Source organism: Pyrgilauda ruficollis, unplaced genomic scaffold, assembly GCF_017590135.1.
Source record: "Pyrgilauda ruficollis isolate IOZ18807 unplaced genomic scaffold, ASM1759013v1 scaffold29, whole genome shotgun sequence".
In the NCBI taxonomy this organism is placed as follows: Eukaryota; Metazoa; Chordata; class Aves; order Passeriformes; family Passeridae; genus Pyrgilauda; species Pyrgilauda ruficollis.
The window spans coordinates 2,633,479-2,652,815 of NW_024524266.1; positions in this window are offsets into that span (position 1 = coordinate 2,633,479).

A 19,337-nucleotide genomic window follows, 5' to 3' on the forward strand; every position below is an offset into this window, starting at 1 on the left:
TGATTATGTTTCTTAATTTGTCCCTTTACTAAAATTACTACCTAAAAATAAAATACAAACTTCCAGTGTGTTAGACACCAAAAAGAGAGCATGTCCTTACCCAGGAGACATTATGATGTAAAAAACTAGGCAACTGGCCAGTCAAATTAGTGAGCTATAAAACAAACATCTGTATACTTTTAATATTGATATATTTTTAGAAAAGGTATAACTTGCCTTGAACTCCTTTCAAATTCTGACATATGTATTTCAGGGAAGGAAAAGTAGGGATAGAGAGTACTTATGTTACACAAACAGAATCTCAGAATGGGTCAGGTTGGAAGGGACCACAGTGGGTCATCCGGTCCAGCTTCCTTACTCAAGCAGGGTCATCCCAGAGCACATGGCCCAGGATTGTGTCCAGATGGTTTTTAATTATCTCCAGTGAGGGAGACTCCACAACCTCTCTGGGCAACCTGTTCCACTACAACAGTCATCAACATAGGAAAGAAGTTCTTCATGTTCAGGTGGAACTTCCTGTGCCTCAGTTTCTGCCCATTGCCTCTTGTCCCATTGCTTGGCACCACTGAGCAGAGCCTGCCTCCATCCTCTGACACCCTCCCTTCAGATACTGAAGACACTGACACAGTCCCCTCCCAGCTGTCTCTTCTCGAGTCTGAACAGGGTCAGCTCCTGTAGCCTTTCCTCATACAAGACTCTCCAGCCTCTGAATCATCTGTGTTGCTCTCTGCTGGATCAGCTCCATGTCTCTCTTGCACTGAGGAGCCCAGAACTGGGCACAGCACTCCAGATGTGGCTTCACCAGGGCTGAGCAAAGGGGCAGGATCACCTCCCTTGAGCAAATGCTCTTCCTGATGCACTCCAGGATTCCATTGCCCTTCTTGGCCACAAGGGCTCACAAGTTCATGGACACCTTGTTGCTTGATATTAATTTAAATTTTATTCATATTAAAAAACCCCAACATACTGGTTTTTCTATGATGAACTAGCAGAGGTGGAAATGCCCAATATCTATGGGCAAGTCAGACAGACTTTGGTGCTTTGCTTTCTAGTGGAACAGGGAGCAAATTACTAATGCTTCCCGCCATTGGACAAGTGAAAAAATAGTTAGATTGAAATAAAATTATTTTTAAAATCCAACCCAGTGAGTAGGAAAGTATTTACATGAAAATGTTAAATACGAAGGCATCTTCAGTTCTGCTTTCTGGTGTTTAAGTGCCTTTTTTATTAAAAAAATTATAAAAATTTAAGAACCAAAAGGCTCTTCTAAATGTTAGCCCAGGCACAGTTTTTTCATTAAGAATAGTCCATGGAAGATATAAAGAAAGAGTGCTTCTCTTGGGCACACTCCTGTACAGAATTTCCCTTGGTACTGGAGCAGTGAAAATCTCCATCCACTTAGAGAGATTCAGACTCAAAGTTCCCATGAAGATGGGTGGGAACTTGCCTCAGATACTCCAGTGAAGCTGCACATGGAAGTCACTTAAGGCTCCCTCTAAGAGGGAGCAGAGAAATAGAGTGAAGGTGGGTATCTATAGCACACCGATAGGACATTCACCTGGAAGGCAGGAGTCTAGCCATTGATTTATTTTTTGTACCAGGTGGCAAAGCCCAATCCATATCCCCAGCAAAGATCACTCCTAAAAGCACAAACACTCAAGCAGGAGATCCAAACAGCCCTGCAGTGAACTAATTTAGCTACCCAGGAATCAGTCCCAGCACTAAGGAGCTGTCCCTTGTCATTGGAAGCACCTGTCCCAGCTATATCTGGGATTCCCCCCCTCCCCTCCCCCATCCCCTTTTTTAGAATCTAATTAGCTACTTGAAATAACTCCTTTTTACACAAAATGAAAAAAATATAACATCTGTTATCTAATGGTTTTGTTATTCAGCATTTACACTGAAAGTTATAAAGAGGGATGTCCTTGTGAACCAGCTTTCTTCCATAAAAGTGAATAAGCTGGACTCCATTCCTCATTTTCATCAACATGAAAGAATTTTATACCAAGTGTAAATAGCATAAATTTGTGAGCAGGAAAGGACTTTCCTTAGTGGTACATTCACTGGGAGAGGAGATGATGTTTGTTCACATTTTACAAGAAGAGAAGAAACTGAATGGATACTGCATAAACTGGATGACTATTCTGTCTACAGAAATACTAGGAAAGCCAGGACCCACTGTTTTGGGCACAGTCTTAGTTAATCAGCATACATCTGTAAAATCAGTCCCTTGGACAGCATTAGCAAAACCATCCTGATTACTGTGTCTGCTGGGGCTGTGATGGACTAAATGCACCTGTCCTGTTTAGGCAGTGGAACTCACATGTCTGAGATAAGGTGGCAGCTGAAGGGAAGGTTCGTACAGCTCAAGAGCCCGTGATGCTGATGTAAGTTCTGTCATGGTAAGGAGGTGCAAGCTGGCTGGGGAAATCTGTATGCGGTGGGATGAATAAGATCTGCTATCCTAATCTCTCCAGACAAATAGTATAGTAAAGCATTGTCTAGATCCACCTAAATTTAACGTGAGGGGTCCTTTTTGTCCTTACTTAGTGGATTAGCAGTGACCTTATCCAAACTTCCTCTTCCCTCTCACTGTTTCCTTCCCTATTGCTTGTTTCTCCTCTACAGCTGGGAGGAAACACCTCTTGGTCCCGCAGGACTGTCCACTGGGTCACACTGCACTTGTCCAGGGGCCCTTGCCCCAACTGAGGCTGAACACACTGAACACACACATCTTGGAGGTGTTAGGAGACAAAAGTATCTGGGCAGTGGTAAATAAAGATTAGGCACCAGGAAGCAGGGAGAGGTGGAGGAAGTACGTAATAAAATTCCTTTCCTGCCACCCACGCCCAGCTCTCCTCTAGATGCTAGAAGGGGATGAAGCCTCTCTTTCCTGTTCTCTTTATCTCTTTCCCCCTGCTTCCCTTCCTACCTGGACAGATGTCCCCTGGCCATTGTCCCACCAGAGCAGCCTTCAGCAGATCCTAGGACTCATGCTCCCCAGTCACTGGCACATGTGAGGGACTGGCCTCTTTCAGAAAATCCTGGTGATATGTGGCCAACCAATCTACACACAAAACTCTGGAAGTTCCTAATGTGTTCAGCATGTGCAAACTGATTAAGTTCTGACTACAGGGAAACATAATTGTCTGCATATAGTTGGAGGTAGTAAGAGGAGAAGTTATTAAACATGGTATGAGGGAGTTTATTAGGAGTAATAGGATGGAACTGAGAAGGAAAACACTTGAACATATGGAAAAGCTGCCAGACAATGAGATCAACTCAGTATGAAAGACTAGTTCAAGGAGGTGGAGGAAACCACATTTAAAATTAGACTTAACACCAGAAAATGGGCTGTGGGGAACACGCTTACCTGGCAGAGACGTGCAGAACGCTTTTCTCTCCACACATAGCACCCTTGGATCTGAAAACAGCCCCAAGCACAACAGATCCAGACTCCAGAATCTGAGGCTTCATGCCATGTCTGCTATAATCAGAAGAAAAATCTTTTTAACATATGTTATGAGCTACTGGAAAGTGTAGCTGAGCTGATAGTGACAAATATGGCAAAACCACACGAGGGATATGAGGCCATCTTTGCACTGATAAAAGCCAAAGAGGATGATACAGGATTGTAATATTTATTTCCAGACTTGCTATCACCCATGTCTTTGCCGAAAACTTTTCTTATGCATCCAGTATTTTCTGGGTAGAAAGGGGGTGAAAGGAATGTAATATGTGTGAGTTAAAAAAAGATTTTTTTTAAAAATAAATTTTAAAAATAATTAAAAAAAATATGTCCAGGGTGTGGGAAGTTCAAGCAATATTTTGCCTTTCAGTGCAAGGGAAAGAGAGCTGTTGGGAAAGTCTGGCATGGTTATTTTTACAGCTCCATGAGTATTGCTAAACACAGCTTTGTAGACACCACTGACTGGAAACACCCACCCACCAACTACGTATTTATTGTGAAACCAAGGCAATAGCAGAAGGCACCAGGGCTGCTGTTATCAAGTCAGCTGAGAACACCAGCAGTTCTCATGTCCTCTCAGCAGCCCAGCAATCCTGGAGCTCCAACTCAGCAGCAAAATCTTGCTTCTCAGCTGATATAACACTGCATATATGGGACTAAGGAGGCTTGAATTAACTGTCAGACATTGCCTCAGGACACAAAGATGCATAGATTTTTCCATTCTCCTTTTATTCAAAATCTCTCTGCTTAATCCCACACAGCAGTTTCAGTGAAACCCAATAGGTCACTGGTGGGCTGCTTCCCACAGCTCCTGTTTTCTTCCTCTGCAGACAGTCTCAAACAGAGCAGCTAAAACAGGTTCAAGTGTCTGACACACAAATACCAGAAAAGAGCAGAGTTTTGTGTGGATGTATTTATGGGCACATTGATTTGCATGACTGAATAGTGTTTTTTAATGGGTAAACATGGAAATGGCTACAGCTATTGTTGCAGTTTGCTATTTTTGAAGGTTATTATGTTTTTATAACTAGAGATTTTTATTTCTGAAAAAAATATCTCTGTGGCTCTATTCTATATGATATTGCAGTTTTACACCCTCACATATGGTGCCTGGGGGGTGTCTTTAAATTCTTGCACAATTTTGATGTACAAATCAAGAATATTTCACTGTATAAACACACACCCTAATGAGGCAAATTGAACTATTTCTGTTTCCAACCAGCTGCTCTGTCTCAGAGTCCTTACAAAGCAGTTACACAGCTGAATATAATGTATTTGATGCTTTTTCATTACAAAGTCTTGGCTAAAATATTCTGAGTTTGTATTTATCTTCATTATTGTTACAGACTTTGGCAGCAATACATGAGGAAATCAAATAAGATAATTTTCATTATTTCATCCAAATGATAAACATTTTCATCATGTGGCTTGGATAAAATATTGTAAGTACAAAGCTGTGGGGAGTTGATGAAATACTTATTAATCACAATATTGAAAAAAAAAGGGCAGGTGGATATTAAAAAAAAACATTCAGGATTACGAAGCTGTGTAACTTCACAGTTGTTGAAAAAAACCCAATAATATTTCTATTAAACTCAAACACTTTTTTTCTCAATTATACTTCATACTCAAATGCATAGTTAAAGAAAGTCAAGAAACACTACAAGTTTGTGTTTGTTTTTCTGTGAGAAAAAAAGCCAGTGTGTGTTCACCCCAATCTTTTGAGTTATGTTTTCAGACAGCCTGTAAATGCAATGGATTTGTCTTCTAAAAAATCTGAAGTACTGTTACTGCTGCAGAGCACCTTCTTAGAAGGCTTTAGGAGAATTATCTCATCTGTCCTGTAGTCTTTGTTAACTCAACTCCATCATATTTCTTGCTTTTAATTTTAACTTAGGTGGACATGAGCACAAGCTACAGGGTGCCTATTTTTTCTTCTGTGCTTCTGCATCACTGATATTACCAAAGGACCAGTTAGAGAAAAAACAGGCTTTGGAGGTCTGGAGTCTTGGATGGCAGGCTGAATTTGACCATTTAAGTGACCCCTAGCAAGGAATCTAATTTTGCACATAAGTTTTCCCTTATAACTGCCATTTGTAATATCCAGGACACTGAGATTTCTGGGTAAATGACACTTGTATTAATTGTTTGCATGACTCACATCTAAGAACACAGTAAACACATCTGCATTGACCACAGTACAAAACTGATAAACACACATATACAGACTGTAAAATTGTGTGTTAGGGGCAGAGTAACAATAATCCATAATGCCAAGTAACATTAAGATTAGCTGTCTTTTATGACTCTTGCTCATGATTCATTGAAAATCCTGAAGGAAGCAGAGCTTTGAAAATTACATAAACTGATGAAACATCCACTAAAAATTACTCAGTCACAACAAGTTCCCTGCTCACCAGCAGATTGTTTTGACAAGCTGCTATCTGGAATATCTGAGGCAAGGCAGCTGTTTCTAGTCCTCCCCCTCCACAGTGAACTGTGCATGGAAAGTGTTCAGTGAGTATATGTGGAGGCAGTGAGTGTCTACATGATATCACCCTGAAGTGATCAAACCTCTGAGTTTTGTGTTATTTCATAAGCCTTTTTTCATTAACAAAGCCAAATGTCATATTCTGTTATCCTAGTCCTTCCCATAAAAGGATTATAGATGTCTAGTTTATCAGGGTTCATTTTTTGCCAACAATGGGCAGATTTCCTTCTCTTTACAGTATAAGACATTAATCTTAATTTTTCTACTAATCAGTCCAAGGATTTTAACACTTAATACTTTATGCATGGAAAGCAAAAGAACTGTCAGCATGATATAATTAAATTCTCTCTCACTGACCCTTAACATATTTAACAGCACCTCTTCCAGTGACTTAATTACAGTAAATTGGAAGGAAAACTTCCAAATTCAGTTGGCTCTCCTGAATAGTAATCACATTCTTTATTCTTGAATCCACAGCTGTCAACAATCCTGTTGAAATATATTTAAAGAACCTTCAAAAAGCAAAACTACATACCTATAACAATATTAGGTAGAAAATCCTACTTACATCATTGGTGATTTGTTAGATATGTAAGACCTTTCTGCAAAATGCCTGACTTTCCATTTAGAACACAGTATCCAGGATTTAATCAAAATAATTTAGTAGATGTCTCTCTGCTCTGCATTCTCAATAACCAAAAGTACACAAACAGATAGCAATTACAAACGTTTCTGATTAGAGATACTTAGGGGAGTATCCATGTCCCAGGCCACTGGCTTCAGAAAAATTAATACCATCTCAGGTAATTTAGAGGTAAGATTGAGGAACAGATATATTTTAAAAAAATACTGATGCAAGTTTTAAGCCTTTCTACCATTCTCTTATACAGTGAAAGCCAGAGTACAGATTGCCTTGGTCCTGGGAGAGTCCACCCTTCAAGTCTGAGAGAGAAACACCTGGTATGACTGTCACAGATACCCTAAATGACAACTTTTCTTGTTGCTATTTTCTTAATGTAACTAACTCTCAGTTTTAATCCCTACATGTACAGGATTGCACAATTTCAAACTGAAAAAAACCAAGCTTTTTTGTTTAGTCGAATGTTCTCTTTCACAATGCAAAACTTCCATGCAGTGACAGCTGGAATCATTGTATACACCAAAAAAAAAAAAACAAAACAAAAAAACAAAAAAAAAAAAAACAACAAAAAACCAAAAAAAAAACCAAAAAAACCCCCAAAAAACAACCCCTGCCAATATTGCCAATATTGTCGCTGAAAATAACTCCGAGAAGACACTGGATTGCCATCTGCATCCTCTGCAAGTCCACTTCCACTATTGATTTATCAGAATTTCCTTCCCTCCATGAGCAGCACTGGCCATACACAGCTTATTCACTGAGCAAGGACCTGCATTTCAAGGGACCTCACAGCTGAGCAAGAGCAGCCACCCTTCTGATTCACACCAGCAAACCTCTGTTCTCCACAGAGAACTTCCCTAGTCTTTTTCTGCTGATCAAAGTATTGCCCAGTGATAATGTGGAGCAGAAATGGAGGTTTCTTGGCTGCTGGAGGCAAACATGATAGTACTCAAGATTAACATATGGTTTTGCTCTATCAGAAAATTATCTCAGCTTCCACCCCCTACATTTTTTATGCTAGAGAAAAATCAGACAAAATCAATGTAGCTGATTTGAGGAGTGGGAGGAGAGTTATGTTTCCTTTAGCTTAGACACCATCAAGAGCTCCATGCAGCTCTGGCACATCCATCTCCATTTACTTCTGTGAGCTTTTTGGATGGGCAGAAGGCATTTTCCTCTCTGTCTTACTCCACAGTGTGTTCAGGGCAGATTTCAAGGCTGTTATATGCTTCCTGAGGCAGACCTAGGAGCTGGGCCTGGGGCCAGGAGTCCGGCTCATTGTCCAGAAATGTGATTCTGATTTGGACTTTGTGATGGGTGAGGGAGTTGTGCTGAGTTTCCTTGGGGAAGAAAGGAGTTTGGCCAAAGCCTTTGTAACACAATACAAGTGTGAACCCCTGAGCTGGAGAATGCTTTGTGATAGAAGGGGCTTTGGCCATCTGTATCACTTGCAGCACTCCAGGACCTGCAGCTGTACCAGAACTGTGCTGCATGTGAGTGCTGATCATCACTGTGCTCACAGCCATGAAAGGGCACAGCAACTCTTCCACATACGACCGAGCGCAAATGATCCACACTGGTCTCACAGCTGTTTGCTCCTGCTCAGGAAGAGGATTACCAATACATGGAGAGCAAGGAAATGGGATTTGTGCTGGTATCCTGCTTTTCCTTCCCTCTTGGAAACTGTTAAGTGTGGAAGAGCAGAGAGGCAAGCAAGCCCCCTTTCCATGAGCACTATCTCTTTGCAAACTCAGCTGGATGGAGCCAGTCAAACTCACTAAGACAGACTGCAAGGCTTGGCAACACAGCTGTAATTATCTGAGCTGTTTGTATTTTGTTTATTTACTTGATTGTTATATAATTTCAAAAATAATCTGGTTTTCATTATTTATTCCTTATCCTTTCAATTTCCTCAGGAAAGAAAGGAACAAAAGAAATTTAATAAGCAAAGACAGGGACCCAAAGTATTTCCAAGGTCTTCTATCCTGCAGGCACAGGAATAGAAAGAGAGCAAATTCCTAAGTGTTCAACTACAAATTATGACTACTACAAAAGTAGGTAGGATGTTGAGAAAGACGGGATGTGTTCTTGCCAGCTAAACTGGTTTACCTTGCACATCAATAATCTCTGGTTCAGGGATGGAATACTAGACTCTTTTGCAGGCTGCAAAACCCCATCCATACTTGATCCTTGCCCCTATAGTATCACCTAGCTTCAAAAAATGCATGGTCAGGGATGAGAAAGTAAACAGTGGTGTTTGAACTTCTGGAGGTTTTTGGGTTTTTTTTATATTCTGGTTAAATAACTACTATTTTACAAAAAAAAAAAAAAAAAACCAACAAAAAAAAAAACCAAAAACTTAATTAGAAGACTGTGTTTTCATAGTTGTCTTGTCAATCTGTAAGAGAGGATTTGAGGCTTTCACTCAATCACTGCATCTTGTGAGCACATCCGTCTGCCTACCCAAGCTCAAGAAAGGAGAGTAAGTTCCTCCACAGTGTTCCAGATTAAAATCCATGCTATTTCATACAAAACTACAGTAATAGATAAGTTTATTTAAGTAACTCACTATATAATAGAATAGTATTCACTAAAAGCAAAAAAAAAAAAAAAAAAATCAAAGAAAGAAAGAAAGGACTGCAAGGAGAGGACAAACAACTGTATATATTTACAGCCTCCAAAGCAAAAGCCAGGGTTTCCCAGCAGGACAGTGGGCTTTGCTGAAATGATGGCAGCAGCCCCCATGAGCAGGAGCCCTGTCTGTGCAGTGAACAGGACTGCAGCTCTGCAAAGCTGCTTGAGGTGAGCCAGGTCTGTTTTCACTCCACAGTCCTCTCAGGAGAAGGGGATTTTTCTGCTGACTTACACAGGCTGTAAGAACAAGCTTAATCCGAGGGAGCAACATGCTAAAAACCCTTAAATATTTTTACTTTTTAAAGAGGCTGCTTTTTCATCTGAGTGAAGGTGAATGCAAGGCAAATGAAATCTCTCCATTCAAGTTCTTTCAGCCTCATTCCTTTTTAAATTAATTTTGGCTGTGTGACAGCTTCCCTTTCCTGTCCCATTGCTCTTTCAGATCTCACCTCTTCCCCTCACGAGCTGTCAGAGCTCTGTTTTCACTCTCTGGCTGTCACTTAGTGCAAACCCCAGATCACAGTCTCTACCCCACAAGCTCTTTTTCCTTTCTTCCCCTTGGACTGTGCTTACAGACTCTCATGTTACTAAAACACAGTGGAAAAAGAGCCCTCCTCATTTTGACTCCTGTGTTTATGCTGCTGTTACAGAAAGTCTGCGGAGAGGCAGAAGAGACGTGCGGCTGCTTGGATTTGCACGTTGCACTCCAGGATGCTTTGACACCTCCACCACACTCACAGAGAAAAAAGTATCAAAGAATTTGAAGTACTCATTGTACTAATTTCAGGACAAATTTGACCCCAGAAGGTCATTTACAGTGACTGTGCTGGATAATCACCTGGAAGGTACAAAGCCTTGACTCAGGCTGAAATAGATGACTCAAGGTGCCAGGCTCCCTGCACTTGTGTCTGACAACAATCAAAAATCCAGTGTACTGCAGGCCTTCAGAGTTTCTCCCACTATTTGGATGTGTCTGTAGCACACTATGGAAAGATCATATTGGGACAAGTCTGCAGAAGTTCTTTACTGGATCATGGCACACTTGTACGTGAAGGTGACACATTTCCAGCCTCTTGAATCACACCTTTTAATGACTCCATATGGGACCTGGATCTGAAAATATTTTGGTGTATTAGTAAAAGATTTTCTTGTCTGTGAAATCATGTGTTGAGGCATTCTCATGAATCAAATGACTTGAATCACTTTGTCCTTAACTTCTCTCCCAGCTACTTCTCTGTGAGACTATTTACAGCAAAAAAACCCAGAAATTTCGATTCAACTTTGTTTTGGTTTTTTTTTTTTCCTTCACATTCTCTGGTGCTAGCCCACATGACATACTTTTCCCCCCTCAAAATACTTGACTTATACGTTCAATTTAATAATGACAGTTGCATTCAATTAAAACAGAAATATTATGATATTAGCCCCCTATGACTGGCTTAAGGGAGACAGACTTGCAGACATACAAAGAAACTGATGTTTTTTAAGTGTTTGGAAACTCCTAAACTATTATAGGAGAAATAATCTTTCCAATCTCATGACCATGTTCCAGTATTAGCCAAAATTCTAGACATTAATGTGATGACAAAACTATTTTTCAGTGAGTAAAGACAACCTAAAAGGATAGCAGAGCATAGCAACATCACAGCCTTTTTAAATCACAAGAGCTACTTTTATGATCTTGGCCAACCTGAACAGGGAGTCTTTAATGGTTACTCAGTTAAACAGTTGCGTAGCTTTCATCTGGATAAACCTACAAGTGTAGGTCTAGGCTAGAACTTGTTGGAAAATCCCAGAAAGATAAAAGAAAAAAAAAAAAAAGGAAATAAAACCCAGAGAAAAAAATTACCCTTGTTTTATAAAATAGTCCTATGAGATGCCTCCCAGTTTAATTCACTATGTTTTGTATTATTACCCTCACTGACCCAGTGATGCTGTATTTGCAGACATAAATACCATAAACTATATATTTCAATTCTGTGAAGTTTTCCACACTCACAAGAACACAATAAAAAATCTTGGGATTGAAGTCTCAAAACTCTTGAGACCCTCTATACTCCAAGTGTACATTTAATGTCTTAACCCTCTGATGCCCCAAGCAAGCAGACACAGCCCCTCCAGAGATCTGTGGAATCTCCTTTTGTCTAAGGACATTTTGAAGCCCCCTGGCCATTTACTTAAATTCTTGGGGCAGAGTTTCTATCTCCGATCCAGTTATATCCCTCCTTTTCGAATCAGGACGATTGGGAGGAACCAGAGCACTTGGTGTGTGTCAGCTGATGCTCCTGTTATCTTGCTGTCATTTTGCTGCTGTGTATTACACTTCCAGCATTGTGATCAGCAGCATTAGAGGGCAACGTGTAACATGTTCAACACACTGAAGGTGGAAGTGCAATCGCCTCGGTACCCTGTAGCACAAAACCACGGAAATGTTTTTAATGGTTCTGTTTTTAATAGGCTCATTTTTAAAGACAAAAAAAATTTACACACTGGATTACAAATTCATGCTTTGCTTGTGAGAAGAGGACATTCTGTGATCCTTGACTAGAGGGGTTCATGGGGGAGCAATGCATGTCAAATTAATTAAAGAGTCCAAATTCCCATCAATTCAAACAGGAAATGGGAGAGGAAGAGAGTTTTATTTTCCTGCACATCTTTTTAAGATCAATTCTTTTAACTCCAAATTTAGAACTGCTTGGAACTAAACCTAGTTGAAACAATTAAATGATTTACTATTGTTTAAAAATAAATATGACTCCAGAGTATACTTTAAAAGTACTTCTGTGGTTATTTTATTCCTTTTTAATTTTATTTTTTTTTGTTTAGAGGGAGAACAATTCTTCCTTTATACTTCTGTCACCAAAAGGACAAAGAACAAGTCAGGCTCTGTTAATTAACAGTGGAAAAGTATTTATTGACTTTGAAATGATTTATTGAACTATTACATGGTATTTCAAAAGAGGAGGATTAAAAAATATATGGTGTTACTAATGTATGTACATAAACTGATGCTTAAGTAAATGAGGAGTATATCACAAGGCATGACTTGGAAAAGGCATCAGTTTCTCTGTTTTCAATTACATGTATTCCAGGCCAATTCCCATGGCGCAGTTTTCAGGGGAGGAGAAAAGAAGATGTACTCTGTGCATTAGCAAAAGCCAAAATATTAAAGGGAATTCTTTTGTTGACATGAGGCCCCCTGCATGAGCAATATGGAAGTTATACATTTGGGGTGCTTGAATAAAACCAGGTGGGAGCAGGCAAGTCTGTCTTCAGATGTATGGCACAGCTCTGTCACCCAGCCCCAGGAACAGACGTGAGGCTGCTCCAGCCTCCATCCTGAACAACTTCCCTGACCCAGGAAACCTCTTTTCCAAGAGGTCTTGCTGTGCTTCGTTTCCATCTGTCTGGATAAATGTTGGCTGGCAAGCCAAACAGGATCATGCTTGGGCTCGTGGTTCCTTCATGGGCTTTTTTGTGGAGACACATTCCCTTCCCACGCTCCAGCCAGTCATGTAGGATCAGCATTTATTAATCAGACAGACTGTGTCTGGTGAAAATGCAAGCACAATGCCACAAGATGTGATTATTTGTCAGCTTGTCACACCACGACAGAAAGGATTGGCTGCAAGTTAGTTTCTTGTGAAATTTCTCTGTCTGATAGAGGCGTGTTTTGCGCAGCAACCAGCACTATTTGGATTCAGTGCACCCCCAGCACCTTGTGAGCACACCAGGTTTTGCCCCGCAGTTTGCAAAGAACCGAGTCCTGCATTAACTTCAACTTGCCTCTGCAATCCACAGAAAGGCCACGCTAGCTTTCAGACTTGAGAGAACAGAGGTTGAATGGCATGGCCATTTAGAACACCTCTGAGGTAAAAAGATTTATTGACTACTGGAAGTTGTGGTTCTAACATGGAAGCCACTGAGGTAACAATTTTTTACCATGAACTTGCTGACCAACAAAATAATTTTTCTTCCAAATGAAAATTCAAAGCTGTCTATAGACAGCAAATCCAGCACCACTTTTAATCAGGACTTGCTTGTCATCAGTAACCAGCATGCAGCAGCTGGCACCAACACATGGTCCCTTTCACAACTTCAGACCTGAATTAAGTCCAGACACATTAAATAGTCCTTCTGCAGCATTTGAGAACAAAAGGAACTGAAAAAAATTGGTACTTTGTAATTTCAATTCCACTAAAGTTTAAGTTGTGAGAACAATGAATTATATTACTAATAAATAATAACTTTTATTAGTGGCTGCTTAGAAAACTTTAAAATGGAAAAAAATATTAATCTTAAAATAAATGCTTTATCTTTCAGTGAAATACAGGAAAAAGAAGAGCAGTGTATATTTTCTTTTCTCAGCTTTTGAAGACGGTTCTAAGAATGTCACTTAAGATGAGTACAAAATACTGTTTTGTTGCTTTGGCTCGAGATGGCTCTGCCTGAGCAGGGGCATTGGGCCAGCTGACCTCTGGAGAGCTTTTCCAACCTCAGCCACCCTGTGCTTCTGTGAGATAGTCAAGTGAAAGTCAAAACTTTTCGTAAGTATTTCCTTCCCCTGCTTCAAATTAATCCACCTAATTTGATCCTTGGAGTCCTGAGCTCCTCTGGTGTAACATAAGGTACTCGCATGAGATTCTGACAGAAAACTTTCAAACCCAAGGATATAACACTTCCTCTCCCATCCCCAAGACATTGCTGTTCTTTAGTTTCAAGTACTCTCTCCACCCCTAGAAACAGCATCTGCCTTAAATCAACTACTGCATGGGTGGTGGAGTTTTTTTAGTTGGTTTTGGTTTTATTCTCATAGAAAGGGATACTGTATCAAAGGAAATAAGCACTGAAGATTTTTATTTCACATGGTCCTTTTTCCAGTTTGAAAACTTTTAACCCCCAAGCAAAGAAAGGCACACTGCCTAAATGTGCTGCAGTGATACCAGGCAATAAATGCAATGCTGATATATTTTTTCCCCCTTCCTGCCACAGGTAAACATTTGTTCTGCAGTGTTACATTTCTATTAGGGCATTTTGTAGAAGGTAAGGTTTTCACATAACCCAGACACTCTGCTTTCCCAGACACTTACATAGAGCCCTACTAACTTCCCACTATTAAAAACATGCAAACTGAGATAAATTGGGTAAATGCAACTATTGACATTAAGAGGAGAAATCTTATTTATTATTTTATTTATTATTCCTTAAACTTTGCATCTGTAAGACCTTGTTTGAAAGAATTTTAATTTAACCATGCTACTAGAAATCCTTTTAAATACTCTACCATGATAGGATGTGTTCTCTCTCTTTTGTCTTCTCATTCATTGTCTTTCACAATAAGTCATTGTTTCAATCTGTAATGTATTGCTGCTATCGCTCATAACACCTTGACAAAAAAAAATCCAGGATGAGGGAATTTTTCAATAGAATAAACAGAAGTGAACTCCACTGAATGTCACCCTCGGGGCAACAGGGAAACAAGCTCGAACATGAAGCAAGCACTTGCAAAACATTACAGAAAAAGACAGCTATTGCTGCCTTTAAAAGGAACTACCTAAGAAAAGTAAATGCGAGAACTTTATTGGCAATATACAAAACTATACTGTAACTCAAAGCTGTGTCTCAAGGTGGCTTTTGTTTTAGCTTCCAATATATCATATGCATATGGCACTATGCAGAGAAAAGAAACCAAAACCCAACAAAACCCTTACACTTTTGGATAACATATGTTCTAAATGTCATTGACTGTTTCTATATTCCTCTTGCAGATTTTCTTCTTTTAGTTGCTTGAAGTTATGCCAATCTCAGATCAACTAAAGAGATTTAGAGAGAGAGAAAGCTTATGGAATGAATTAATTCAAGTAGGATGACAGCTCTACTCAATGTACAGAATACATTAAAAGCTTGAAGACAATACGAGGTAAATGACCCCTCATTTGCATTTTTTATTGTATTAATTACTATTCTTTTTGACAGTTTGAAAACAGAAAATCCAGTACACAGACCACAAAAAATTAAGTAACTTTCAGTACTGCTCATGGTTTTGGCACTGGTATGATAAGAAAGTTGATTTAGTTTTAATTTTTGATTATATTGAGAAAAAGAATCACTTCACTGTTTGATCATTCAATCTTCTTATTTTATACTTGGAAATATAAAAAATATTCACCAAATCTTGTCTGTCACCACAAGCCCAATGGAAGTTTGTTTCCTTGACTGATGTTGTCTTAGTGAAGGCTATTTCACTCCATGAATCGAAAGATTTTTACTCCACAGCAACCTCAGAAGCTGAGAACTGTCTTGTATTGGCAACTTCCATGTGTCACATAAATAGTACAAAATCAGTAAAAAGCTACGTCTTTTAAAGCTGCAAAGCCTCCTTTGCTTAAGAAATGTGACATCACGTGAAAATTCAAACCATTTAATATTTCATGAAGATAATGTAACAAATAAAAAGAAAAGATAGGGTTAATACTATTAACTCAGCTCCTTCTTTTCCATTGAGATGAAACTTGGGAGTAATAAGCGAGATTTTATACTTCTATCAAACATACTTCAAGGTGATACAAAAGGCACTTAGAGTGACAAGAAATAATCTGCTCTCAGGAAGTGACTCCCAACATGAAAGCATCCCAGTAAAACCTGATACAGAAGACAAACTGCACAGCATCACCACAAGCCAGAGTGCAGTTTGGAGAAATGCCCCGTACATATCCCAGCTTCACTCCTGAATATACTCCTGTCGTGCCATAGCTACACTTTTTCTACCACATAATTACTGACAGGTTGGAAGAGAGGAATTGAAAAAAACTTCCTCTTTTTACTCCTCATCCGGTAGCTCCCAGTGTTAACCCCCAGCTAAAGAACTCAAATCAGCCCACCTTAATGATACTTCATGATACTTGTTTATTCAAACAGTACTACTCTGTTTGCAAATTAAAGTAGTTTGCACCCAAAGCTTTGGTATGGTTAAATATCTTATTCCTAAACTGAACGCATAGCCTTATTTGGTTGCCAGTTCAGTGTATTAATTAAAAATTTAAACTGATCAACATAATAATTTCAATTTTGCCATATTTCACATGTAAATAATCACCAGCTGCATAGGAAAAAAATAGAAAAATTACTGGGAGAATCTAGTCCCTAAAACAGACTTCAGATGTCTTCAAAATCCAAAATCAAAGGTCAGCAAAAAACCTGACTCAAGCATAATGGTCACTCATGTTCTGATAGAATGCCTAGAAAATCTATTTTAAAATAATTATTAATTATTATAACTATTATAATATTTCCCTTTCTTCAATAGACAGATGGTGATATTAAATAATAGATTCAAGTCCCTAACAACACTTTCCTTTTTGAATCATCAAGATTCTGCTGGGGATTACATGAGTCACAGGTGCTTTATGTAAATATTTGAATATAGGTTCAAAATGCACTCTTAGAATTTTGTTTTATTTCACACAACATTGCAATAGTCACACTCCCTGGTGGCAAGTACCTGCAGAGAACAGAAAGACTTCAGTCACACTCAGCTTTTGAAAACTCCTTTTCAGATAAACTAGGTGGAAGCAGTGCTTTTGATCCAAAGTTCAGGTGCTAGCAGGAAAACATTTCTGACAGATCAGCTGGGTTAGCAGGCTCACTTACAGCTGCTACATGGATAATGGCAGTGGCAGGAGAAGCACGAGCCACAGCACAGGACTGCAGTGCTGCTTTAAGGCACAGCCCAGTAAGAATTCACAGAAAATTAAGAGAAAAATAAAAGCAAAAAAATGAAAACTCTAAATCTGAACACATTCAAAGCAGGAATTTATTAATCTGAAGAGGTTGCTGTTTCTGGGTAATGCATTTACATCAGATTGCTGCTTCTTGACAATACATTTACATTATCAACTGACAGCTCCAGCTTTATTAACTGGGGAAAAAAATTACCTACTTCTGTTTACTTACCTGCTTATTTTTTTGCAAAACCTGCTAGTAGAGTAGGTAAAAGCTTGACCAAAAACTAAGAACAGAATGTTAAGCCATCTAGTTAACATGCATCAAAGAAAACTGGCTATCATTACAAATGGAAGACATGCCACTTGTGAATGTTTTATTTATTATATTAACACAACTTAAATGGTGCTTCACAAGCATCTTGATTTAGAAGACGGTCCTAAATTCAACTACAATTTCTTTGTAACTGATAAAATAAAAGCAGACTGAAGAAGCTACTAGATATTATATACACAATTTGAAACACTCCATATTTTTGGCATTTGTTCACCAAACTTCAGAAGCACATAATAGCACAGAATCTTTTACTTTTGTATTCCAAATCAAAAACTGAGCTCTCTAATGCTTAACTTCTGAAGAGTTGCCATTGTAAAGTGCAGAGTTTTTCTGTACCTCAGTCTTAGTTAAGTTGCTCAGTTATACTCTCACAAAGCTGCTCAAAGAAGAGACTTGGTCCTTCAAGGCGAAAAGACTTAATTTTAGGCTCTGCAGGCTCAAGCAAGCTGCTGTTTTCTTCACGTGAATTGCAACAGTACTGGCAATGAAAGCATGGCCACCTCCTCTGCACAGCTTAGAAATAGGCAGAAAATTAAGAGCATGATGATTGTAAAGACTGTCCCTCTCCAACCAAGGGATTGGTTTTAGTATCAAGGATTCTGTAAACTGGACTGATCACTGACTTAAATTGAAATAAACTCTCACCCCCAAAACTACATTTTTGGATACAGTATTGAGTAATACAGGAATTTTAGCTTAAAAGCAAGCATAAACCTATGACACCATTTTTTCTACAACATTTAGTGACTGAAAAAGTGCATTTGCAAGTATTTATTGGTCAGGCATATCAAGTTTTTTCTTGGATTAAAGTCCAAATAAAGCTTTTTTTTTTTTTCCCCCAAAAATATTTTTCTCCCATTCATTTGCCCACTTCATTACAATAGTACAGAATAGGGACAATATGCTAGAGAGACATTTAAAAAACAAAATAACAAACAACTAAAAAAACCTAAATTTGAAGTTGGTTAGTTGTTTAATCTGACACCAACTACACTTTTCAAGGCAACTATCTGTAATCTGGTTATGTAAAAACCAGTACAGTAGAGACACACCTGCATGGCACTTTAGAGTTCTGCATTCTAGAAGTAAGAAAGGCCTGCATTTTTGGTGTTTAAGGTCACATATCAGTTTTGGGATGTGCCTCAGAGACTTCAGTGGCCTGAACTACACAGTAAGATATGTTAGACTCTTGACTGCCCCATCAACTCATTGGCATTGAAACAAGTGCAGTGAATCAGATAAACCTACCTTAAGTCAAAGCTGATATAATAGCCCCACTGACTTTTCACAGACTATTAGTCTCAGAATAATAGTTTGAAATATGATTGCACAAAACTAGGAAAGTATTTGGATACATAGAAAATTGTACAACTCAGCTTACTAAAATTTTACAGTGTTTCTGGTTTCAAGGATAAATACAAAGCTTGACATACATTCATATGTGGTGATTTTCAAAGGGTAGATGGAAAGGGGACATGGAAGACAAAATGGAGGTTTTTTTACCACTGAGAACAGCAGAAGAGCCTTTTACTTTCCCTGTGAAAAGCTGCCTGAATTCTGAATCTGTGATTGAAGCAGCTAGCAGGAGTTTGCATGTGGAAGGGCTCAATTTGTGAATTGTATAAGAATTCACAAAGTGCTGGGCAGGATCCAGATGTAACAATGCCAGCTGCTTTCTACCATTCCTTATAGTATCATACCTTTACTGGTTAACAGTGGGTCACAGAACAGTGGGCTACTATCAAATGCTGTTTTAAGAGTGCTTTGACCTAAAAAGGCCTAATGAAGCATGAAGTGAGAGATCTGGGGGTAGTGAACAAAACCTACCTGTCCTGAATGAGTGAAAAAGCATATTTTAAATGGCTTCTATTGGAAAAGACAAAGAGTTACATGTGCATTCAAAAGAGATGGAGCACTCACGACAAATGAAGAAAAACTCCACCACATGGCTGGGGTATGAACAAGATGCCAAACAAAATTCTTTCTTGTTACCATTCAAAAACTTCCTGGGTTTTAATTGAAAAGTCCTTTTGATTCACGTCAAA